We start from the raw sequence: 27,568 nt of genomic DNA, 5'->3' as shown, positions 1-27,568 counted from the left end.
CATGGCTAACTATGAATATACTGTGGGGGGGGGGGGGGGGGGGGGGAAGCAGAAACCCCTACATTCCTAAATCCAAAAAGTAAAGGCACAAAGTTGAAGGTATACAACTGGAAAAGGAGGAAGAGCTAAAAACACAAAGTTTATAATGCACTATAGCTCCAGACTGAAGACACCATGAAACTAAAATTCACTGACAAACTGCATATATATATATATATATATATATTTCTGCATTATACCTCTCATCTATTCAACCTCAAACCTTTTATTAGAAGTAGATTTCTTTTACTAGCATATTAGTAAATCACTTTACAGGTATAGAGTACACATGTTCTATAAAGAAAAAGCCAGCTAGTGTATTTGAATTTAATAAAATACCAAATGAGAAAAATTACCTGACCATTTTGCTTGGAGCTGGAAACTTCTACCATCAGCTGCCATTCAGAACCAGCAAGAAACTTCCAATTTGGTTGGTCTGAGATTAATTGAAGTGAATTATTCTATTATTTACTGAGTTTATTTTTAGAAGGAAAACAACTTCTACCATCTCCTCTAATGCATTCATGTTCAGGAAGACACAGAGGCTTTAATGCTTGTTTATGATATTGACTCAGTTCAGTATCAAGTTTCACATCCGCTGAGAAAACAGCACATAACCATGGTACAAACCAGTTATTCAACTGAAAACAAAGCAATAAAAGAAACATCACAACTCCAGTGGAATAAAACATTACCAATAAGGGCAACTGCATGTGAACCCACACATGCAGAGTTTGTGTGTGCTGAAGTTAGGGAGCAAAAGGCTATTAAAAGGAGAAAGTACTACAAAATTATAAAAGGCTATTTATAGGCTTCATGTCATGCTACTATTTCATCACACTGCTATTTATGTTTTCTCTCATGCATTTACCAACTCTAAGCAAGAACAAAACCTTGAATGCAGTTTATTCATCTGCATGTCACAGGGCCTTCAATTGCATTTACTTCTCTGCTGCTCCCAAGACCTTCCTTTCACCTGGCCAAACTGATTCCCTGCTAGGACACAAGCACACACCTCCTGCCACAAACCAGTGTGGGGAGGGCTCACTGGCACTGATGACTCCGTGGCAGTGATCATGTTATCTCTTATTCTTCCTTGTAAGACAACCAGAGGTCTGGAAGGACCCTGTAAAAACATGTTTTCTGTCACTAAAACTGCAGTATGGTTCAAATCCTCACCTCGAGCCTTTTCACTGTGCTGCAGCTGAGAGCACAGTTATGTTTCTGCCAAGAGGCTGGGGGCAAGTTTGGGTTTTGATTTTTTCCTCTAGAACAGTTCTAAATGCCAACTTGATTGTAACCATAGCCCAATACAGAAGTCCATGTAATCACTTCAAATTTTCTCCAACTTGTGGTATGAAATACCTGACCAATTATTTTTTTTTCTTCTCAATAAAGCCTAACCCTAAGAAAATCATGCTGTCAGGGAAGATTATATATCTAGTCACTAAACTCTGATTAAGTGTAACACAAATGAACTTTTATACTATAGTGCCTATAACTGACATCTACTTCTACAGAATAAAGTAATCCAAGCACAATAGTTACTCTCAGAAGAAGTCTTAATCCAGTGATTAATTTAGCTTTCTATGCCAGAGAATCATTGTACTTGCACAGAAAATTGCTGTCAAAAATGAACTTTACTGTTCAGCTGTATACAGGAGAGATTGCCATGTTTTAGTCTTCAACAATCTTTTCCCACTATAATAAAACTAAGAACATAGCACTCTTTTTTTAAATCGAAGGACTGAAGTTGTAAACTAGATTTAGAAGCCTTGTATGCAAGCTAATTCACCTTTCAACACAGAGCAGCTTTACAAAATGCTTAGCAAAAAATCCATTTGGATAGTCTCTTCCACTATATTGCAGGTAAGAGAGATTGTAAGACAACAGAAGCAGTTCTAGTCCCCAGGCTGTCAGAAACCAGAACTTTGCAGGGCTCTCCCATTTTCCCTGCAGTGAGTTCTCTGCTGCCTCAGGCAAGTGCTCAACTCCCGGCCCCAGCCCTGCTGAGCCAGGGGCTATGCAAGGCAGCAGCTCTGAATGACAGATCTGAACCGAGTGCTCTCAGTTCTCCTTTCATTCCACTGACAAAGTTCCTAAGAACGTGTGATTATGGTGCATGTCTCTCTCAGTTTCAAATTCGTAACAACGACTGGAAGCACGTGGTAGCCTACAAAACCCTGACAGCAGAGACCCAAAGCAAGGCTTAGTAAGCCTGCCTGCAGCGAAGTGGGCACACTATAAATACCAGAAAGGAATTTCATAGTCCAAGGAAAAAGGTAATGTAAATCTGCAAGGAAAAACAAACATCCCACAATTTCCAAAAACATGCAAGGAACACACACTTCAAGCAGCCAATCTACTGTTGGCAAAGACAGCATAAGAAACTGTCAGAGTGTAAAACTCACCCTGGTATCATATTTGTTATTTTTATACATGGGGCAACATCCTGACTCCAAAGCTACTTGAGAAGCATCTCAGTTACACAAGTCAATGTACTTTCATGATAGTAGACCTTCAACATTTGGTAATTCATACGAGCTTTATGTAGATGTGCTGATGCTAAATCACTATGAAAGATGGCAATAACTCCTTGGTCAGAACTAAGCACAGAAACTGTGCTGCAGTCCTTAAATCTAGGACACAACTACATCCTCAGGTGTAATTATGGTAAAGCCAAACACAGCAGTGGACTTACATCAGTAGGCAAGTTTCTGCCCAGCATTACAGTTCTCAAGGATCTCTATGACCCATACTTGCAGTGTGAACTGCTTTGTGAAGATGCAGATCTCTGACAAATGGAACTCTGAAATTCCTACAAGCCTGCAGAGCCAAAAAACCTCAAAACTCTTTACAGAAATTATAAATGTAAGTGTCCCTACAGAGAAAAAGATTTGCAGAATGCATCCAAGTTTCCCAACTTCTTATCCTTTTGGTAAAGGTGAGAATAAAGATTTTTAGCTGTTGTCTATAAAAGCAGTGGGAGGGAAGCTGCCAGCAAGTACAATCACCACTTCCTTAAATACCTTTCCTTTAAATCCACCATTAAACACTTTTTTTTCTGCTTAACTACCAAGCAGTCAACACTCTGGGACAGATTCATTTCTCTTTTCTAAAAGGGAACAGAAGCTACTGTGGGAGAAAAAGGGAAAAAAGCCTCCACCTCTCAAAGTACAGAGCACAAATGACTGTCCAGTGCTGCCCTCTGAATAAGGCCAGTGCAGAGGCTGTTGACGGTCAAAGGAAGGAACATCTTCAATTCAACCCAGGGTCAGCCTGGGCCAGCCCCAAATTACCAGCAGTCCTTAGAAGAAATGTCACTGCTAGATCAGGGGTGATTATTCACCCCTAGTGCTACCTTGAAAAAATGAGAAATCTTACCTGCAAGAACAATTCAATAAGCAAACATCAAAAATAATGAATGGAGCAAGTTCTGACAAAATTCTGGCTTAGTTTTCCAAAAGCTCTAAAAGAGCTTTCTCAAGACATTTTTGTTTTATATAAAGGAAAGTGCAGTTCTAATATTTCCCACTACAATTCTAGCTTACATCCAGAGTTTGTTAAGTCACAATAAAAAGCTCAAAGGTATCAACACAGACTTGCACAGAAATGAAACAAGTTACAACAATAAATATTTAAGTTATTTTTATGAATACCATTATGGTCAAAAACCAGCCTACTAAGTTGACAATATAAAAAATGCAATTTTTTCCAATATATTTTCTTGTTTTATAATGACACATGGTGTCCCTTGGGAGAATCATTCTTCTATAAATATTTGACATGAAAAGCAAGATTTTTTGTCTTAGCAAGTATGTTGTGATTCCTGACAGAAATAACAGATAACAATGGACAATGGAGATAGCACTGTTAAGCTGAACATAAAACATAAACTGTTAAGATTTTTGGACATTTCAATGGGGTCCTTTAAAAGTCATTGGACATTACTAGCAATTTAAACAATATATTAATTAATCTTAAAATAGCCTGGCTCTTGCTCCTGTTGTTTTCCCTGGATAGGCAGGTACAAACATGGGTCAGATTCCCAGGTTGATGAGGTAGCCATGCTGAAACCACAGAGGTAATAATTCAGGACTTAAACCATCAGTTCTCTACCATTCACTTCCTGCAAATACTCCAGATGTCTTCCATGTGTGTTCTTTCCTTCTCAAGGCTCTAACAGTCCCCTTCTTATTGTTCAGTTTCCTTCCTCACTCAAATCCTTTCCTACATTTTGTCCATTTCTCTAATCACATCTCAAATTTCCTCTGGCTTAGTCAATGCCCTGTTCCTTTGGGGTGGCTACAGAAGATGGAACAGCAACAGAAATCACAAGAATGTCCCCAAATGCACAGAAAATCAAACAAGTTCTGCCTGAAGGCAATAAGAAAAACTGTAGCCAAGAGCCATGCCCAGGTCCACTCCCAAGGTTAACACAGACCTGCCAGGTACATCTAAAGTCAGAGTTACAGCACAGATGTCTGATGCATTCTCCTGAGATACTTTCCATGTGTTTATGAATGAAAGGGATAAATGGCAACCTAATCATCTAGGCAGCATTACCAAAAATCATTAAAAGGCTATTAAATTTCACCCATTTTAACATGCAGTACAGAAAGATTTCCAAACCATTACAAAAATCCATGAAGAACATGCAGTGAAGTTATTTCACCCTAGCAGTCTCCTACATACATACATTTTTACTTATATCTGTGGTTTATTTTTCTACCATTTTCACCAACACAATTAAGTCAAGCTTGTAATGCTTAGGGACAACCTCCTTCAAAACAAAAAGACTTTCAAAACAGAAGACCCAGAAGGAAAACTGATTAAGTACATGTTTATTCTCAACATGCACAAACACGTTGACAGTGACATGAGTAAAGCTGCTAAGTTTTCTGATGCCTAAAAACAAAGCTTTTTATCTATCAAGCTGGACTTAGATATCTAACCATTGGACTTGATCTTGAGAGATCTTTCCAACCTAAACAATTCCAAAATTCCAAGTGTGAAGAGACACTCAGATTGACAAAAGATAACACTCACCTATCTTTACAGTGAAAATATTGTACAAAGTGCACTGAGAAGGAACAGTCTACCAACATACAAATGAAGATGGCATTAAAAGGCAACAAGCTGAGTCAGCACATCCACACTGCTCCTCTTGGGCACTGTGTTTAAGAAGTCTGTTCATTCATGTGCCCCTGCAGTCAGGCCAAAATGACTTTCTCACACCTGCCTCTTTAGGCACTCTTTTGTAATTAAACTCAGCTTCTCCAACTCTTTACCTCTATAGCATCCCAGAATTAAAAGGCTACAGAAGAGCGACATATGGCAGGATATGGAAGGTGCACATTAACAAAGAAAACCAAGCAACACGTTCCTGCTATTTCCCAAGTCTATTCACAGGCACTTTTCCCTGCTGGCAGCTCTGCAGCACAGCCCAGGTCCCCTAGAAACAGCTGCAGGAGCCACAGGTGGAAGCAGCAGGAATGTTGGTCTGCAGCAAAGGTCTCTCTGAACAGTGGCACCATGCTTCTCTGAGGACACAAAGCTCTTCCCCATGCTCCCAGAAATGCTCAGAAGAGGTATTTTCCAAAAATAAAGACACTAACCATAGCCACCACACTCACCAGTGAGACACAGTCACTTTCCCTCTAAACAGCAAGACAGACTCATCAGAGCATCAGAGATCAGAGTCAGTTCTTCTGGGGACTCAGGCCTTTCACTGCAACAAGTACTTTAAATTGGGACCTTAGGAGATCAAGTACTTTCAAAATTGCATTTGTAAACTCAGTTAGCAACAAGCTTCCTCTTCACATAGATGTACAGGACAGCCCAGAATAGCAAGGCTCACCAAGTGCAGAGCACCAAACCAAAACCAGTGGCTTCTTAGTTCAGTTTTCCCAGTTATGTCTTCTCTGACACAATCAGTGGTTCAGTGACAGAGATGAACAAGTTTGCCATATTATGAAAAAGCAAAAATCTTCAACCCACAAAAAGGAAAGTATTCTTTTCCCATTACAGGTTAAACCTGGGAACAGACATAGAAACAACATTTTTAAACAGAATAAAAATCGACATCTGAAGCCACCGCATTTGCATTATGATTATGCAGAGCACTCTGTCTGACAAAGTCCAGATTGAATCAATCCTTCTGAACTCCAGCCACCACCACCAGCAGCATCAGCAATACTGACTACAGAACAAGTACACTTGAGCAAGTGTCTGCTGCCATGGATAAACACATATGGAGTAGTTACCTAGGTACAACCATGCAGTTGTTGAAATGGGATGACAGGAGAATTCAAGAGTCTCAGAACTGTCGGCACACTAGCACCAATGACAATGTACCATGAAATTGTTAATACCTTCTGTGGAAAGACATGACAAGACACAATTGGTTCCCTAGATCACAGGAAGCAGATCCTGATGACCCATGACTGGAAATGTTTTGGTAGCTCCAGGAAGTTGCAAAGAGAGTAAAAACCAACAGATGAATGAGCCCCTTTACAGTCCAGTAAAGGTTTGCCAAGTTTTGGCTCTGTTCACTGCTGTAACAGGTCCTCTCCTCCGAAGTCAGTCTTAGTGGGTCCAAAGCTGGAGTCTGTGAAAGCAAGGAAGAAGTGATGCCCCTCCAGATGGATCACACAATTACTGGACTGAGGCTGCCAGGAATATGCACTGCCCATGGAACAGTGGTGGCCAGTGCCATGCACAGTGACTCCTTCAGCATTACTCGATGGCAGGGTGTCTCAAGCTGAAGAGTATCTGAAGAGTTCTTCAGTTCTGATATTCAGGAGAGAAATGTATCAAGGTTTGTCCTTTCCAGATGCAGAAACTGGTGCCAGGGTGCTCTGGCAACTTGTTAAGAATGATGAGCATGATGTTATGTACATCACAGAGAGAGGCAATGGTAAAGAGCTTAATACCATCACCACATTATCCTTATGAAAAGTAGCTCCCACCCTCCAAGAACCAGCACAGCATGCCTATTTACCAGGTCACCCAAAAATATCTGAGGGAGCTTCTCAGCAGCTAAGAGTATGAACAATCTACAATGCCCATCTGAGAATTTTCTGTTCTCAAATTCTCAAACCTAGAGCCCAGAGAGCAGAAATCCCTGTTATTTAACACAAAATCAGCAAGAAGCTTCTGTCTGCTATTGACAGGCAGGCAGACTGCTACAAGCTATTCTGATTCCTCATGAAGGATGTAACATAAGCATTATTAAATAACAGACATGTCCATCTGTCCTCTGGAAGTATATAAAGAGAAACATAAATTAGAATTTCTTCACAGTCTTAGATCATCCGCCTTTCTGTAAGAAAATCTGCTGAAAAAAACAGAGAGAAATGAAAAGGTGCCAACTAGACTGAACAAGTGCTGACAGAGCTCATGAAAGTGCAGAAAAATCTCATCTAGCTCTCAAGAAATCCAAAATAAGTAACTCAAGAACACATACACCCAAACCTACAGCTTATGCATACTTTGTGGTAGGCTTTGTTTTTTAACAGATAGAGAGGCTACACTACCTGGACATCTCTGTCACATGGTGGTCACTATGGCAAAATAACTCAAAAAATCTACAACTGGCCGCTGATATTTTTGCCACTATATATTCTATTAAGCCACTTTGTAAGATGACTGTAATACTCCTCTGAAAAATGATACAGGTAGATGCTGGTAGCTGGAGTAGGAGCAGCCATGCCACCATTACATAGCAAGTTTTAATACCACTACAAATCTGGTTCTTACATCTCATCTTGCAGTTCCATGGACTGGTGAATTTTTAGTCTCAACCACAAGGGATGAGAAAAGTGTTAAAATTGTAGGTGTTTGAACATTTATCTAAAATTCACTGTTGTAGTTAGCTTGTTTTCCTGTTTTGTTGGCTTCACTAAGAAGTTTCTTTCCATTTTCTATTGAATATGATTGAGAGTTTAGGCGAATAAAAAATTGCTTTCCAGAGTAACTATATCAGAGTTAGAGATGATCAGAGAGCTATTACTTAACTGCTGTTTTCAGAACAATTACCGATAAAAACACAAAACCACAACATCTATGGGAGCTATATGAAATCCAGACAAGGCAACAGGAGACAAATAGCTGAAAATTTGTCAGTAACATTAAGGTAAAGAGAACACAACCATTGTCTCCACTGGCAGCAGATCCAGGAAAGTATTACCTGAGAAATCTGAGAGCAACTCCTGAATGAAGATCATGCCTTCCTTTCAGCTGGGAAAAAAGTACAGGGTTCAAGGGCTTATGGAAAAGAGCCGGCAGTAGGATCTATGTTATCAGCAGACAAGAGCAATACAGAATGATACAGGCTAAAAAGACATTACACAACTACTGAGAACAGGAGGGAGGTGATGGGAAGAGCTCCCAGAGGAGTGCTGCCAGCCTGATGATCTGAGCATCAGATCCCCAAGTTGCACATAACAAGGCCAGAGGATATTTTGGGATAAGAGCTAGAGAGGAACCCACAAAACGTCATATTTATTTACACCTTATGTGCCACAGACAGTTTGCTTTCTATTTCCAATTTGGGATTATACTTCAAGACACTGGAATTTGGTGGTTCACTTTCATCACATGCATCCATTCCTGGCATTAAACTTGGGAAAATGACCTATTTACTAAAAAAACCCAATACTGAATGATTGTGTGTAGCCTGAGTGAGCTCATGTCTGTTTCGGTGCATTAAGCTCACATTCTTGTCTTACTCAGTCTTTGAAAGAACCAAACATTAATTCATTTTTAAAGAAACAAATGGAAATTTACAAAGCCAATAATTGGGATCATGATAGCCAGAAAGAAGGCATGGACAAGACAATGAAATATAGAACATATGACTGACCAGAGGTTAACTAATATCGCTCCTTTCTGGAAAGTTGTACACACCAAGCTGCAGAAATTGTCTCCATGGTGTGCATCACTCTATTAAACAATGCCACTTTTTCTGTTATTTTTTTCCAAACAAGTACTAGAATAGAAGGAACATAATATACATTAATTTTTAGGAAAAACAAAAAGATATTCTACTCTTACATCAGCTGAGACGTTTTGAGACTTCAACACTTGTAGCCACACCATTACTTACAGGTTTGGAACAAGTGTATTTACATGGGAGCATGCAGAATTGCATTTAGAGGGGAATTCATATTTTTCCTGCACTTTAACCTAAGTTCAGGAAAATTATACTTGCAGGTAACTTATATTCAGATGTACATTTTATCATTTCAGCATCAGTTTAATATCTGTAGAGTAAAACTAACATCCCCCAACAAACATAGAAGAAAAAACACCAAACGCTTTCATGCTGCTTGTTAATAACTTGACTGCAAAGTAATGAAGTGCATCTCTGTAGACTTAGGAAAAGGAAGGGATTATTTAGTGCATTGGTTTGCCAAGAGCATCTTGTGATTAATTTCAGGGACATTAAATATTTTGTTGTCAAGATATCCAGTCACTGCTGGAAAGACACTATGAAAGCAGGTTAGGTTGCATTACATTTTTTTTGTTACCAATGATTCTACCACAATGGCTAAAGTTTTTCAAATTTCACAATAAGCAGGTACCATACTGTACTGATGTGGACAATTACTGATTTAAATAATTTTTTATAACTTATACATATCTAACTCAAACAGCTTGTCAGTCTAAACCTCACTGTAATTATTTTATGGGTATGAACAGACAACAGTACAGGTTTAACTAATGATGTCCACACAAATTATTCAAATAGGAGGTTTTCAACCTATACTGAGGGCAACAGGCTCCACCTCCTGTGCACACTGAGAAATGGAGGCTTTCTATTGATGCTGTTATTGATCACTTATTCTAAGAAAGAGATAAACAAGGAGCTTTGGAAAATATGTCAAACAGTAAGGGGGAGAGGTTAAGGAAAAAAGCAGCAGAGATCAGGAATTCTAGAAGTAGGATGTGACAGTATCACCAACAACTAGACTTTACTCTGACAAACTCTTTTTATTTTGACATAACCTGGCAGTGTTAGCTAACACAGCATCCCTGACCCACTCCTGAGTCTGGCCTCTTGCTTCCAGCCTTGCATCATCCTCTCCCTACTGCTGACATAGCCATTTGGACAGCCATATGGTAAACCAGAGTGGGGAAATAAGAAGCAACACAATTTTGGCAAAATTATTCTTCAGTCAGAGCAATTCCCCAATCTGACTCACTGTGCAGCGGCAGAAGCACTACAGCAGCACAAGGAGGGCAGCAGGTGGCCATGAGGAGAGGAAGGCTTCCTTCATGGTCAAAACAAGGCAAAGAGTAATGGTATGAGCACCCAGCCAAATTTATATCATTCACTCCTCCATTTTGTTAAATGCCTTTTCAAGAAAAGAACAAAAGGGTGGAAAATGTTGAAAAGGTGAGGAAAATGTGAAGATAAACTCAAAACTGAAGCTTTTGACTGTGCATTTCCTGAACCTGGGGCAGAACACAACCAGATAAAATGGGGTGATAACTAGAATCATCTACAGGATTTTTTTTAAAGTATGAAGCTAAAGCGAGCATTTCATGTGATAAAAATATCTAAGAAAGTGAGCAAATTAAAAAGGAATTAAGAATGATGACAGATTGGAAGGAGATGAAGGTGCAAAAACAGCTCTGGAGACCAGAAATTTCACGTATTTCCCATTTTTTTCCATAAGTACCTATGGACCATCACAATAAAAGTACAACTTTATTAAAAAAAAAAAAGCACACATCAAACCTGTTAATTTCCATATGTGAGTGCTGAAATAATACCTTTCTTTTTATGTTTATCCAAATCATCTTTTATATATATACCTGAAACTGTTGCATCATTTCCCTACTTATCTGCTACAGAACTCCCTTAAAATTTCCTGCCTTATTTAGGTCCCCTTCACCACAGAACACACAAGGACTTGCATACAATACAGCAAACAATGACAATGAAGAATCATTGGGAAGAAACAAGTGGCATGTGATTTGTTTTGTGGTGTCTGAATCACTAATTTGTATTTTGTTTCAGGAGGTACCGGGGAAAAGATTAAGACTATAGTTTAATACAGACAATTCTGAAAAGGTCAAGTCCCCAAAACATGATGAAAATTCAGTGAAATGCAGCCAAAGACATAACATGACAGAGGTGATGGAGATTGACAGTGAGCTACTCTAAGGGCTCCCTGCACTGTTTCATCTGAAGGCGGTGCCACGTCTGGTGTATCACAGAAAATGGAAGGGTAGTTACCCATGCAGACAGAAGAGAAGTTTTATTGAAGCTGTACTTAACTACAAAAAGAAACTGAACAGAATACGCCCTGAAGTGCTGAATCTGACCTAAACCCCTAGTTTTGTTTGTGCATTAAGAGGTCTTCAAAAGTACAACATGGCTTAATACAATCCATAATGAGCAGCAAGACTCACCCTACTGGTAAAAAGACTTGCACAGAACCTGGTATTTGCTGCACTTTCTATCTTCAAATTTATACACTCAGTAGGCGTACAAAAAATATCTCCTTTTATCCAATGATCTCAGAGTTTTACTGGGAAACTATTTCTCATTTATAAAGGAATAGAACAAGATGCAGAAAACCAAGTAATTTGCCTGTCATTACACAGTGAGTCAGTGGCAGCAGCCCACACTGGTCATACATCTCTTGCTGTTCTTATCAGGTACTGGCATTAGAATAAGGTCTTTTATAATAGTTACATCCATATGTATCAACAATATGATCCTCACAATTTCAAATTTATGCTCGTTCTTTCTTTTGCTCAGAAAATGAACACTAAGCTTATACAATGCACTCTATTTAAAAGATAACACATTAGTGCCTTCTTTTTTCAGCCCAGTATTTCTTTGACTGAAAGATACCAGAAATGCTTTTGTGTTTGGGTTTACAATGAACACTTAACAATAGTTAAATATTCTACAAAATAAAACTTATAGCTATGAGTAGCTACATGTTCAAACCACACAAACCTAGGAATGGATTTATAATCAGTCGTATGTGGTTACACCAAGGAAGATTCTCTGTACACAGGACACGAGTCTGATACATCTCCATGTTATTCATCACTGTCAGGATTACTGAGTTCCGGATCTTTTATCTGATCCCAGAGTGCACTCCCATTCTTATCTGCAGCACGTGCTGATAACTGTGCCAGCCCTTTGGATGCAAAATTTTTCCCCCTGTGGTATGAAAAGTGACTAGAGCATGAGGGGTGGGGGGAGAATGACGATGACAGTACAAATGAACAAGGAACAGTAACGCATAAACAAAAGATGAATTGTTAGAAAAAAGGTTAATTTATGCAACTCAAAAATCTCCTCTAGTTTAAGCAATTCTTAAAACCCACAGAACTTGGCATCAATTCTATGATCCCTTTAGCATATCATCTTTGGCACACAACCACGGGAATGATTGCATTTTATCTTCATCAATGGCTTTGGAGACCTTTCCAAAAAGGAAGACTGTTGTAATTGGTGCTAATACATTTTCCCACAACTAGTCTCTGCAGCAGAACTTTCACTGAAGTTTCTTACTGTGCATTCAGTTTTACCATTTGCCAGAATACTGATGGAGTCTAGACTTTTAATTCACAATTTTTCTTATCCTGCACACGTCCAAGTCCAAATAGGTAAACTCATATTGGACATAATGACTGCCACTTTTGCCGATGAAAAACAAAGAATGCTATTCTGATGTATAGAAATACAGAGGTTGTGCTATGAAGAGTTTCATGACAGTGCACTCAACAGAACTGGCTTAGAGCTCTCAGCTCAGGCAACAGAGGGTGAGTAGGCAAGGCCAAGTTGATTATGTAGCTGCTTGATACATCTACTCCCACCTGAAAATGCCATGTAACTGTACAGACACAGACTCCAAAGACCTATTGTGGGTAAAGCAGAAAACCACCAGCAGCTGAAGGAAGAGAGAAAACAGGATCTGCTCCTTCCTTTCCAAACATCTGTCATTATTTCAAACAGATATGGTATGGCTCTTTCAAACAGATATTTAAATGTAGCTTGAGCCCCTGCGTGGTTGTTTCTGCTGCACCATGCCAAGCAAAACCCTATCAATCCACATCAGCAATGAGCACACACCCCTGTCACACCCTGGTGACAGAAGATCACGACATGTACTGGGATGGTGGCACTGGACTTACAAAGGCAAAGGCAGTTGGACGACACAACCTCCCTCCAGGGACGCTGCAGGCTCCCACAGGCGTGGGGAGCAGCCCCACCTGTACACATGCCCTTAAGCTTCTGATGTACAAATACAACTCATTAGCTGCCAGCGAATGTACACATTCCCTTGAGAAGGCAAAGTATGCATAACATTTAGAATAATTCTATTTTAAAAATGCACATTGGAGTCTGCATAGCCATAGATAACTGTGTTTCACAGTTTCTGCAGTGCTCAAGGGATGTATTACTGCTAGTCAATGGCAGGCAATGCAGCAGTGAGAAGAGCTGAGGGGACATGGGCTTAACTATGCATGGCTAAGCTAACATCTTCTGCAAAGTGGCTACCTGGCATGGAACAGTAATTGCTACAGAAGAAAAATATTTATACACAGAGGCCAATGTTTAATTGGCATAGGGAAAGGAGAAGAAATATCCCCATAAATTTTTAGGTGTACTTGTCTATTACACAGCCTAGTTAGCTATATGTTACAAACTGAAAGATGATTTGCAGAGAGCAATGTTTTCTTTCTAAAACAGAGACTGACACTGAAATAATATTTTAAATTTACTTTCCATAACATAAATTCTAAGTGCTTAAGAATCGATGTCAAGAATTAGAAGTTTTCAACTATCACATGACATTAATTTATTTCTTACTTGTTCAAATATTATGTTCCATATGTATTGATATTTTCTGCTTCCCTCTATTTTTATACATGAGATGTTTAAGATGCATAAAAGGACTCCACAAAATCTTTTTCCTCAAGAAATAAAAATAAAAAAGATCAAGGCAAGTGGTTTCAGATGTTCAGCTTTCAATCCAGAATAATAAAAGAAAACTATTTTCTGAAAACATACATTTCCTTCATAAGCTTGGAGAACTACTCTACTCTGTCAAGCAGGCACAATTCACTACAAAAATACTGGAATTCATACAAGGTGGTTTTACACCAATTCTGCTGAAAAGGATCTTAGAAGGTAAGTGGGAAGGCAAGAGAATATTTTTAGTAGGTCATAAGACACAAACATAAACCAACTATGTCATGCTGTTGTAGAGAGGGAATTCCTCATTTGAGGATACTGAGTCAGGCACACAGCCCACAGGACAGATGAAGGTCCTCCCTCATGATTCTCAGCATTGCAAAACCTCAAAGGGACCTGGGTTTAAGCTTCCTAAACCAGATGCAGGTCAAATAAGAACAGTCTGGTTACTTCATACAATACCACAGAAATTGAATGTACCACAGCTTTCAAACACTGAAACAATTGTTATCCATATATAGCTGACAGAATGCTTACTAAGACATTCAATGTTACATCAATTAGATATTAGATTCAGTTCTTTTATTATGGTAAGGAGGAGTGCAACACACTCACAAACCCTGCCCTAGCAGAAGAAAGCACTTCTGGAAAAGGGATGACAAGTACAGAACACAGTAAAGTGGTCAGGGAAGGATTTAGTTCAAATTTAGGACTGCATTTTTGTCCCTGAGATAAATTTTTAACTACCTGTTCCACAAACAAGGTATATACTTGTATATACTTCAAAACAAAGTTCAATAAAAGCAATCACCTGACAGTGGGGAGCTATGAAACACACTATGCTGTATCAAATAATAACTTCTTTCTTGCTCCATACCAGTACTATATTTTATTATATCCCTGCTTCAGGTTTTCTGGCACCTACTTGCATGAGCTGGATAGATTGCTGCTTTCCAAGTCATCCTCATCTCTTACCACTTCTGGCATTCTCTGCTTTTTCCACTTCTGTTTCTTCTTCTTGCATTCAAAACAAATTATAAACATTTGATGCAAAATGTATCAAAATGTTTTCTGATATATTTGAGGTTGGCTGTCTAAGAACAGCACTGCCAAAGAAGACTGATAATACCCACAAATATTTGACCCGTGTCAAATAAAACATGTGGTACTGGGTTTCTCTTGCTTACTGCCATGAACTGTTTTTCATAAAGAAACAGAACACAGATAAACCTAAAAATACCGAGTGATGGTCACTTTTAGAGAGATTTAAAATTATTTTTTGCCCTTTAGCAAAACCAAGTTTCCCTAACTAAACTATTTTTAAATGCCCATGATTATTTCTTCCAGCTTATAAATTTGTTACATTCAAAGCACCTAGAAGAACAGAGGAAGGGCAAGAATGTGTTTTAAGAAAAAAAGTCATGTTTAATAAACTTTAAACATTAGGATTACAAATTGTGCCAGCAACGCTCCATTATCTTGTTTTGATAAATGCAGAACAGCCTGGGAAATTAAAAAAAGCTTCATGTTGCAGTGACAAAATTAAGATAGGTTTTGGTGTACCTATCAGTCAGCTGAAATGCAGACATTAACATACTAACTTTGTGGATCCTTGAATGACATAAGTGTCAAGATGAAAGCAGCTGATTCAAATGCAATCTGAATTAGAAGTGGAAAAGGAAATGGGGAAGAACTTTGAGGAACCAACAGAAGATCTAATTTCATTTCACTTTATTATTTTTTTTAAGGTAACACCATGACAGGATTTAAATCCCAAATGCATATCATTCCAAATGAGACCACTGAACACCAGTGGCTCTGCAGCTATGATATTGTCTGTGGTACCAATCTTGCTCCTCACCATACTCCATCTTGCCCCTCTTTCCCTCATCACCAGCAAAACACTTCTCAGGGTGCAGTGTAAATTTCACCTGAAGAGTGTTTCCACTCCAGGTGTTAGGAGAGGGAAGGACCAGAGACAGGCCATGCTTCCCTGTGCCTCCACCGAGCTGAAATGCTTCCCAAGTGCCAAAACATGCAGCTGCTCCTGCAGCAAGGGAGGTGAGGAGGGGACTGTGGGGCTGCATCTCAAGGTGACTGGGCTGGTGGCAGCAAGCCTCAGCATTAGTTGGTTCTCAAGATGCAATTGCAAAAAGAAGCTCTTAACACCTCCTTCTCCTCACACAGATCCAGACTGTCTGGTGAGCAGGAATTAAGAGACTGGGAGGGTGGGGAAAGGCAACTATCATCTAAAAGGTCCTGCTGGTACCTTGACTTGGCTCTCTGAATTCTCAGCAGCAGTGAAAAGTAAAACTAGAACACAGAAAAATCCATTAATCTGAGTACCCTGCTGACAAGCAGAACAAAACTCTTCCCTTGCAGATGTGCTCCCCACCCCAGGTGTAACACTGCACCATTACCTGAGGGGAACTGCACCAGCTGCCCAGGAGCAACACCACTCAAAGGGCTCCTCTAGAAAAGTAAAGCATTACTGAGCACAGAGTGCTGTATTTCACATCACATCATCTTTGGACTACTTCAAAAGACAAACATCAATTTTCTAAAGCCTCTGGTGTGCTCAAACCACGTCCCTGAAGATAAACTCACTTCCTAGAATCCACCTAAAACCTTCAGGATCAAAGGAACTGTTCCAGAAGCCATGACCTGAGGTGTAATATGAACACTAGAGGCTGGAAGCAGTCCCAGCCTAACCCTGCATGACCACAGGTTGGTCACTTCTGTGATTGCTAGCATCAGAAAATTGAGTGTTTTGGAGGAGAGGAAATGCTTTACACTGCATGAGTTGAACAGATGAAAATTAACCAAAGTCCACTCTTTGAAGACTATTTTTACATTTTCATCACAATATAAGAACAGGAGATTGTGCCTAACATTTGGTTGATCTCTGAGGAAAAACCCACCAGTGAATATTTCACTAACAACCTTAGCACAGAGCTCAACATGCAAAATAACATGAATAGAGCTCGAGAGAAAAGATAAAAATTACACTGTTTTGGAATGCTGAATGTAAATACATCATTTTCAAATGAAACTGTCAAACATCTTGTTGTGGTGGTAAAAACCAAATCACTATGCAAAATGATAATACAAGAAAAGTCAATTGTATGTTTCTAATAATAAATGCTCTTGTGGCTTTTGAAGTCACAAAAAAACTCTTGGCTGAATTGAAGCATTGATTTCTGTAGTTATTTATGTGCAGTTCCTATTAGAATGCTATTGAATTCCTTGAATGGTGAATGGAAGTGCTTTTGAAAACACACACAAAAACTGTTAAACAAGGGACAAAATAAATGGAGAGTGTCACATTGCCAAAAAGTATCAAAAAGTCAACAGAACATTTCAACGTTTTTTGAAGTGCAAGCATGTATGACATGGCTTGACAGAAAATAAGTCTAATACAAAAACAATATTCAAAATACATTTCCCCAGCACTCCTGAAGAGGAAGCATAAACACTGGTATTTTCTTCTCAGACATTATTTCTAAATTACTTGCTATAATCTTGAAATATAATCTATAGTAAAACATAGTTTTATTTTACAGAATTTTAAAATGCAATCACTCCATCTTTTTATCCATCACCAATATGATGATATTTTACTTACTATGCATACAGATATATCCAAAGTGTATATTATGTTAATTATGCTAAGAAAATAAGGATATTTATACAATGCCAAAAGAAAAGGTTTCACTGTGGGTTTTTCTCAGTACTAACAAGAGTTAGTCTGGAAAGCAGACTTTTAGAATGTAGCTTTCTGTCTACAGCAGAAAAATAGTAACATTAATAAGTTTATCTTCAGAACTTCTGTATCAGCCTATTTTTATTTTAATAGAAACCACATTTGTTTTCTTATTGAAAGTAATGAGCACTTCTAAAATAATCTTACCACGGAGTGCTCTTCAACAACTTAAGTAGTATCTTATTTTGAAGCAATTTAAAATTATTATTATTACAGCATTACTCAATACATATATTAATTTTTTTTCTATTTTTCCTAATTACTCATGGCACACTCATTCTGCTGAACTATAGCAACTTCTTTGAATCTGCAGTTACACATCTTTGTCCCTAACACAATGACATAATTTGCTATCACACACCATTATCCAATGAGGGATGGATCTCTGGTCATGTAACACATCCCAGCTTATTGCACACAACTGCTGGAGCACACACAATTATCATGGCACACCACAACACAAAATATATCCACATGAATATGAAAGACTTCAGTGGAAAAAGGCTTTTGCAGATACCAGAGCAGCTACAATCATTTCCCAGTTAGAATGAATCTGTTTGTCTGGCAAACAAAGGGAAAAAATACTGTAGAGAGGTGGATTGGAAAATGCTTACATCAATGTAACTTAGAAATAGAAAACAGATTTGACAAAGTAGCTTCACTGGCAGCATAAGTTCTATTCAAAGGTGGCTGAACATGAGCTGAAGTTTCAGATGTTAATCAGGTTTCTCTTTCAAGCTACTCTCTCACATACATTTCATTAGTATAATTTCTACAAAGCACTTTTATTTCTGTTTTCTCAGGACTGTGTATGTGCTTCCAATGCCAAAGAAGTTATTATCCACATGACCCTCATTCAGAGAAGGATGCTTTTTATGAAAATGCTGCAGAAAAGCACCCAGCATTAATGAGCTCCCATACAGCTTCCCTGCAAAAGGAGGGAGAGCATCTGTAACTGGGGAGGGGACAGCAGCACCATCATTAAAGGGAGGCAATGCTTCTGCTGCTAACTACAACTGAGCCTTTTAATTGCTCACTTCAGTTTTATTAAATAGCTTACAGCTATCTAGAGAATTTCTAATCTTGCATTTAATTAATCTCAAGAATGAAGTTCTCCTGCAGGAATTTCCTCTTGGAGGACTTTTTGTCAGATGTTCATTTTCAATCTATTTTCTAGCCCTCAGCTGAGGAATTGTGTTCTAAGTGTAACTGTATGTACACATCCTTAGTGGTTACTCACACCTCATTTTCTTACTGTACAGCTCTCCATCCTTCAAGTGGCACGTCTTTGAAAGCAGTGATATTTTAATTAATATCTTTATGATGTCTCTTATTCAATCCTATACAATTTACTTAACTATTGAAAAGCTTGAACATAATCCAGAGTTTCTGCAAGCATGGGGATTGTGGAAAGTCAAAAACAGCTTTACCAGAAGAAGCCAGGGAACATCCACCACAGTGCATCCCTCCCCAGGCACACTCACATGGTCACTTCCCCAGACAGATGCAGGAACTGCAGAACAAAATACTCAAATCTATACCATGAGAAAAGGGAAGAGACAGTATCACCAATACCATAATTCTCTTAAGTAACAGTAAACCTATTAGGTGAAGGTGCCAAAAAATTGTAACCACATTACACCAGCCAGAAAAGCAAAGCAAAAATAACCCTTTCTCAACAACAAACTCCAAAATTATTTCCTTAGTCCAAATTTGAATATCTAAGGCCACTTCCAGCCTGAGTAGTTTACAAATCTGACTTATATGGTATATTTTAATATATCATACAATGAAAGGAGAAGCAAAATGTTAATTAGGGAAGGGTTAAGAAAGGTAAGAAGCTTTTGCCACCATTAATGCTCTGTCCCTCCTCACCCAGCTGCATGTGTAGCCAACTTGAGAACAGGTGACAGAACCACAACTAGCAGCAACTGCATCAGCTCTTAGTGCTGCCGAATCTAAATCACTAGTCTCACTTAAGCCCACAGGAAACAAATAAGCCCAAAAAAAAATTCAAATCACTTGGAGGTAAGACCCCACAATGTAACCATCTGGTGTGTTTGTTCCATTGTAACACAGCTTCTGCATTTCAGTTTCTCCCTCCTGTGGTGGTGCATGCCACGGTTATTTCAGCACAAGCTTCACAACAGGTCATGAGACTCGTGGACAATAAAAAAACAAAAAATTTACCTCTCCTTCTTCATTATGTTTACCAAAACCCAACACACTTTAAAACTGTTGCAGGGCAGCTGTCCTTCTCTTTCCCCTCTTTTCTATCCCAGCTTAGACAAAGATGATACACCCCTTCAGTTTTAGGGGCAGACACATTTCAGTCTTTCAAAACCTTCTTTTCATAAATGCTACACCCTTGCAAATATTCAAGAGATGTGCTCCATGGAAAGCAGGTGCACTTGGATGAGCTAACAGGATGCACTCTCTCCTTACAGAGCCAACACACAAGCCTAAAACAGAGTAAGTGGGGAATTACTGGTAGATGAGGATTCCCATCCATAGCCTCATTTGCACCCAAGCACTACAAACAGACTGTGGCATCAATCTGAACTGCAGCCTGCCTCCAAAAAAAGGCAAGGGCCTCTTCCAAGGGAAGTCAACAGCAGCTCACAGTTTGGAGCTTACAGGCCACAGATTTCAAACTCAAATGCCAAGTTCCACAAAATTTTATTTTTAAGTCAAACAAATTGATACACATCCCTTCTCCCAAAGTAAAGCTTTTCTAAATAGGGGCACTCAATAAACTCAGAAAAACATTTTAAGAGCAGTACTGAGGCTCAATGCAGTTCAGAGACAACGCAAAACTGGCATATGCAGTGCAGACACACAATTTGTATGGGAAAAAACAACTTACAATGCAGCACATCACTGGACATCAGCACTGGCCATCTTTAACCCTATTTACACATCAAAAGACAAAAATATGTCTCACTTTTTCAGATGACACCAAAAGCTTGTTGCACGTATCAAGACAGACAAATGCAAAGTGACATATGTTAATTTTAACTCTCTCCAAAGCCAATTTTTCATGGGAAGACTGCAGGTTTTTTCCCCAAAAACATCTCTGAATTCACTGACAAGGCTAACAGAAACAAAACAAATCCAGTTTTATTATGTGATCTTCCTCATAAATGGTCATTTTTAAAAGCAAAAACATTGAGTCAAAGCTGTAAAATCTGAGAAGCAATTTTTTTTCAGTACCAAAAGCAATACATTACATTTTTTTTTTGTTCAAATCAGTTATAAGAACTTTAATTACAATTAATATGTTTTGCAACATCATGGTCTAGGAAAATATAAGGGAAAGCACCATCAAGAAATTCTCTCTTGGCCTGGATAAAAAACTGTGCTAAGTTGGAATTTCAGAGGGCATCAGCAGCAATAACTGTTCTTCCACTGACTGGTGTATTTTCCAGGTGCTTTTACTGACTATGTGGTAATTTCTCTACCCGAAGGACAGGAATGAACAACGTTTCCAGTTCTAGTCAAGCCTGAACTAAGTATGGAGTTACTTCAGCCCTGTGTCTCTGCTGGCACATACAAGAGAGCACAAGCTCTGGTGTGTCACACTGAATTTCTCCTTTGAGAAGCACAGCTCTGCAGGGTTATCAAACCCATTTGGACTCCTTTGCACATACACCTTCCAGAGAACACAGAAATCTCGCTTGTTCACCTCCTCCCAGACAAAGTATGCCAGCCCATCTCTGGGACAAAGGAGCCACAGCAGGCTCTGCCACCAGCTGCTGCGTGGACAGGATCTGCTGCAGATACAGTTTCAGTTGCTGGTTTTAAACCTGACATAAAAAAAAAAACAACTTAACTAAGAATCGTTTTCTCATTTAAGAAAACACCACTTACGGAACTTTCGTTGCACTCAATAACTGACACAAGCTGCAGAGCACTACTGATATCATTTGTTTCTCATTTCTGTCTTTTGCAGCAGACACAAAACGCTCCTTGGAGGTTTGGGTGGGTGGGTGGGTTTTTGGGAGAGTGGGGGATTTGTAGGTCAGAGAGATGTTGGTACACAAACACAAAAAACTGGCCAAAGGACTCAGGAAAAGCTAAAATACACTCAGCTGTCTTAAAAGTGAATATCCTTCTGGAGACAAAATGAAGATCATTTTCTTAATCCAAGCACAGTTTACAGCACAAAACCAAATCAATTCAAATTGTTACTTCTAGCAAACACCAGAAAAGACCTTATATTTAATTTTTTTTTTCAATTGGCTTATTAAAACTATCAAACAAAATAGCAAAGCCATATAGAACTCAATACCTTCAGACTTTAACTGATGTTTCCCAAGAAAAAGCACCAGTAGAACAAGGTTCTGACTAGCAGATATTGAGCAATTTTTAATTTAAAGTCCAAAATCCAGGCTAATGAGAGAACTGAATACATCCTCCTTAAAGCTTATCTACACCACTCTAATTTTAAAAAAGTAAAAATTCCAAGTATGAAAATGTTAATCTCTAGCAGCACTACATTTGATTGTCATTTGAAGATCTGGGCTTTTGGTCATGCAAAATAATTCAGTTATTATTCTCTAATCTAGTTACCCTGAAAGAGATAAGAAATACCCAGAAAGGCAATGTAAGAATGCACGTGTCATGGGAAGTGGATTGTCTATTTCTCCTTCATCAGTCTTAGGGTCAGACTGAAAACTGTCAAGTGGCAATGAAGAGCTCACTTCACACTCCAATCGGGAAAAATATTTCCCAGAGCATTCTTCATTACAGGTCATAAACACTCATAATCAAAAGACTGTTTATTTGAAAATGGATATTAGCCATTTCCCCTTCCTCATGTAACTGTAGAGATGGCAGCGTCCCATAAACCACACAACTGGAACTGCATTTATCATCCAATAGTCACAGGAAACTTGTCCAAGAGTAATTGCAGTGTGAGACAAAGCAGGGTGCCAAGAGAGGCCCGATTGCATCACCCAACCAAGACTTTGTTTGAAGGTGCATCAGCTGAGAAAGGAGAAGCTGCCTCAATTCTCACATTTCAAAGAGAAATTCATCAAGTTATGTTTGTGTGACCTACTGAGAATCTCTGTGACCACCAGCTGTAACATTCTGTGCATGTACTGGGACACTGCACACAACCAGAACACACTTCAGCATGCTGTTAACCAGATTCTTTTAACCTGCACATCTGGACCCTGATCCTGCTATGTCAGCACATCAATAAAACTTCTCTGAACACTTTAACTGCTATAAACTTGAAGTAATTTATTTTGCGAATAGCAAACAGCAATAGTTTTCTAATTCTGGAATTCTCCAAAATAAAGATGGAGATTTTGAATATGTACCTGCATATATAACACTGTAATAATTATATATATGTGTGTATATATATATATATATATATATATATATATATATATAGACTTAAAAGGAACTCTAAAATTTTAGAAATTAAAGGTTTTCCAAAGCCTACAGAAAATTGTTTTTGTGCTCCTTCAGGGGATTACAAGTCCTGAAGGAAAACCAGCCTCTGTTCCCAAACAAGCATATATGAACAGCTGGTGCAGCCAGCAAAGACCTGCTGTTGTATTACCAGCACTCTGCTGAGCTCCTTGGGTTTTGTCTCCTGCTCAGGCCATTCTCCCCTCCCTCTGCTCTTCCACCTTCACAGTTCCTTCTTTCTCCCATGAACAATTCCATACTATATACATACACAAACCATTTTTACAGTTATTTAGGTTGGAGGACATTAATACCCATGAGAATTTTGTCTGGGCATTTAATGAAAAGTGACAGCACCAGAGTGAAAGTGTTGTATTTAAAAAAAAAAAAAAAAAAAAAATAAAAAAAAAAAAAAGCACAGTCAACCATCTGCTGAAAGATTCTCTTGTTTGGCCATTTTTTAATTGGTGAGAATGGAAGTGAGGTGACACAGAAACAGGATGTGAAGGCATGGGATTCATATGATCTTGCACCAAATTTAAACCCAAACTGGGGGAGGGGAGGAGCAAGGCACAATCAGGGTGAATCAGAGGATCAAACTATTGGTAGTAAGAAGACCCAAGAAGACAAACCATAGGAATGCACTATTTATCGGTTTAGGGAAAAGAGTCTAACATTGATTCCAACACCAAAAAAAGCCATGCACATGTCTACTGCTTGTTTTAATTAAAGATTTGACCAGTAGAAAAGTTAGAACAGACTATTAATCCACTGTAATTTTAAGAAGATATTTACCCAACCCACTGACTACATCCAAAGCCTAAACTGCCCCAAGCAAGCTGCTCTTGTTCCCACACACAGGTGAGCTGAGGGCTGACCCATCCTGGCTACCTTTGGTGTGCATCCCACCTTCTACATGTGCACACAAACCAAGGCACACAACTCCCATGTACACCCAACAAAATCCTTACAAAGTAGCAACCATAAATAACGGCCCAGTGAAATGGAGCCCCCAGATGCTGAAAGGGGGCTGTTTCAGCAGTGCTGTTACAACGTGAAAGCAATCTTTTAGAAGTGCCTTTATCCCCACAATCATGTCACACACTGCTGTATGAGGCTGCCAGCCCTGGAGCTCTGCATGCCCACAAGTCCCTGTGACACCATACAAACACCACCAAGCACTCACACACAGCAATGCCCAGGACAAACACAGGCCTGATGCCTCCTGAACCAATGCTGGAGCTCAAACTCCTGCAGCAACTTCTGTGCAGGTGGAAACATCTGCCCTCAGAGGCGCCACTGCAGGATCTGAGCCATCTGATGTACCCTGAGTATTAACTTACCATATATTTCAAATATGCTAATGGCAGTGACATGTAAATAGTACTGCATGAACCCTGCTCATTAACAGAGAGCCATTAGCACTACTTCTAAGGTTATAGGATTTTGGGTTTTATTCATGTTTTAAAAGTATAGCTGCTAATAATTAATTAATTCTAGTCACAGAAAAACTGTATTGGCTGAACTTTCCTGCTACTATGGTGTAAGTGTACCCAACCCTGAAAGTATTTTTAGCAAGGGTGTTCAATCAATACTGCTGTGTACATCCTAAATTAGACATTAACAGGACATGAGAACTGTAAAGCATGGCAACAAACAATACATTCCATGGCCAATTTGGCTGAACAAGAAGTAACCATCGAAGTAAACTCTAAACAGGTAAATCTGATTCCAAACAAATTTAACTGCAAACGTAAGGAAAACATACTGAAAGGTAAAATTACTTAATACATTTCAGCTTGTGAAGAATATGCATTTGTATTTCAATGTTTAATCTGACTCTGAAAAACTAAAATTAAAAACACACACATCATCTAAAAATACAAAGAAACTGTAATGACAACAAAATTATAGCAAAAAAATCGGACCGACAGTACACTTCTGAGTTACAAAGTATAAACTTGCCTGGGAAACATACTGACACACATGTACATATTTGTAAGCTTATCACCCAGAATCATTTTTTATCAACATGGTGCAAGCCAGAGTCGTGCCAATATGTAAAAACAACTTTTTAGGTCAGTGAAGCAAGAAATCCATTGTCAAGAAAATGGCACCCATAAGATTACAATAGTGAATATATTATGTTCAAGCAATGAACTGGAAAACTTTCCTACAATACACATATCTAACAAAAAATGGTTTTACCAATTCTAATGTAACTCGTTCCTGTACTCCTGCAACGCACATTTCCAATGTGAGGAGCACACCATGTCTGCATGCGTGTGAACACGTCGGTGGCTCCCAACATTACAGAGCACTTATTTGCCAAAACAAGCAGCCAAACGTGCACTCACAAACCCCCCTCACCACCGAACTCTGAGTTTAGCTCAGGGCAAGAGAGATGCCCCGTGGGTGAGCAAATGTATGTGCACACCGCAGCCTAAAAATTATCCTTCAGCTGAGATCCATTAGCACTTCTGTAATACACCAAGTCACACAAATATTTTCTACCTCACAGTTTCAAAAATTGTAACAGCTTGGCCAAACTGAAGTCCTGGATGGCTGTAAATAACAGCATAAAGTTCGTTCACGTGTATTTTACATCCGAACGATGTATATCCTTCGAACAGACCAGAGGTGGGAACATCTCACGTACACCGGCTGCTATCTAGTTTTAGCTACTAGCTCTTGGAGATTTTTGAAAGGAAAAAGACGCTATGCTTCTTCCAGCCGGTGCTGCAACAGCATGCACGAGTTAACCCATCACCAGGTACACGAAAAGCCTCTGTCGCATATAGACACAGCGATTATACAAGCCTTCTGCTCGAGGGAGACACTAAAAATGTACCAGAGGAATGCAGCGACAGCACTCAAACCTATTTTCCCTGCCCATAACCAGGGCAACGCGCACATGTGCCTAGAAAGCACAGGATCGCAAAGTTTTTTATTAAACACGCTAAAATAAAAATCCGTTTCGGGCGTTCGGCGGAGTTCAGTGCATTTTGGAGACCCCGACCTGCCCCCGCAGCTCGTTCCCCTCGAGGCTATTTCCCCCCCACCCCCACACACCCCCTTGGCCGAGGGGAGCCGGCTCTGCTGCTTTTTCGGAGGGGGAAGCGGAGGGAGAGCGCACGCACACGGCCACCCCCCCTCCCAAAAGGGCTCAGGGCAGTCGCTCTCCGCCCGCGGCGAGCTGAGCGCGAAGTTGCGGGAGGGGGAGCGGGGGGGTCACAGCACACACACGGCCGCGGCTCGCGGCACCCCTCGTGCCCCCAGCCCGGAGCCCCGAGCGCGCCGGCGGCCGCCTTTACCTTCATGTACCGTCCACGTCCTGGTTCCAGATGGAGCGGGGAGCGCCCAGGCGAGAGGCGCGGGGGCTGCGCGCTCGCGCCGCTGCCGCCCCACGCGACCCCCAACCCGCCTCCGCGGGCGCGCGCACGGGCACGCGCGCCGCAGACGCTCGGGCACGCGCAGCGCCCGCACCCCCCCGCGGGATCGGGATCGAGACCGGGAGCGGAGGCGCCGCTCGCCGCCCCCCCCCCCCCTCAGTCTTCCCGCAGCGCCCGCCCGAGCCGCAGCCTCGGGAGCAGCGACAGCAGCCGCCCCGCGCCCCGCCGCAGCGGCGAGCGCCGCATCGTACTGCGGCGACTGGGCCGAGGGAGCGGGGGGCAGGAGAAGGAAAAAAAGCTGGGGGAGAAGAGGACGGAGGAGCCCCGGGGGGAAGGCGGAGGACACCCCCACCCTCCGGCCTCTCCTTCCCCCCTCTCCTCACAGCGACCGGCCGGAGGGGCCGCACGGGCCGGGGCTGTCCCTCACGGGGCGCGGCACTGCCTCGCACGGACCGGCGGCTGCCCCGCACGCAGCCCCGGCCGGGAGGCAAAGGGGACCGGGGGGAGGTGGAGCGCCGGGGCGCTGCGGAGGCGCCTTCCCTGCCGGCGAGCGAGCGAGCGCCCGTGGGGGAGGAGGGGGGAGGACCTGCAGCCTCCTCCCCTCATCGCCGCCCTCCTGCCCGCCTCACGCGGGCAGCATAGCAACCAACATGGCGGCTGCGCAGTCACCCGGCGGAGGGCGGGAGGCGGCCCCCGAGAGCTCGCGAGAGCCGATGGGGGGCGGGCGCTGTGCTCTCCTTTCTATTGGTCCGTCATGTGTCCGTAAAAGGGAGGGGGCAGGACCGAGAGTGCAACTGGCGGTCTGATTGGCTGGCCTTACCATGGCTGAAGCCGGCGGTGAGCACTGATTGGTCAGATGAGCCGTCACTCATACCTGTGGCGGTGCGCTGGGGCGGGCGGTCCCCAGCGGCGCTCGGTGCCTCAGTTTGGTTCCCGCCGCCCCCAGCTCGCCCGGGGCCCGGGGTGCTCTGAGGGACCCTTGTGCCCGTGGGAACC

The 27,568-nt window shown here is 40.8% G+C and overlaps 1 protein-coding gene across 2 annotated transcripts in view; it reads right to left on the bottom strand.

The window, feature by feature from the left end:
• Window positions 1-26,587, bottom strand: part of PTPN4 (protein tyrosine phosphatase non-receptor type 4) — a 109,555-nt gene extending 82,968 nt beyond the window's left edge. The window contains exon 1 of one of the 2 annotated variants that reach the window (XM_054277560.1): window positions 26,495-26,587. The gene's annotated coding sequence lies outside the window, so the exon portion shown is untranslated. The remainder of the gene's footprint in view (window positions 1-26,494) is intronic. The other variant, XM_054277559.1, reaches the window with a different exon arrangement.
• Window positions 26,588-27,568: the final 981 nt, after the last annotated feature.

The sequence above is a fragment of the Melozone crissalis genome, unplaced genomic scaffold, assembly GCF_028551555.1.
Source record: "Melozone crissalis strain CALT ecotype California unplaced genomic scaffold, PUWL_Pcris_2 ptg000023l_1, whole genome shotgun sequence".
NCBI lineage: Eukaryota > Metazoa > Chordata > Aves > Passeriformes > Passerellidae > Melozone > Melozone crissalis.
Note: the sequence above shows the minus strand (reverse complement) of the source record. Positions and strands in the feature narration are given on the sequence as shown.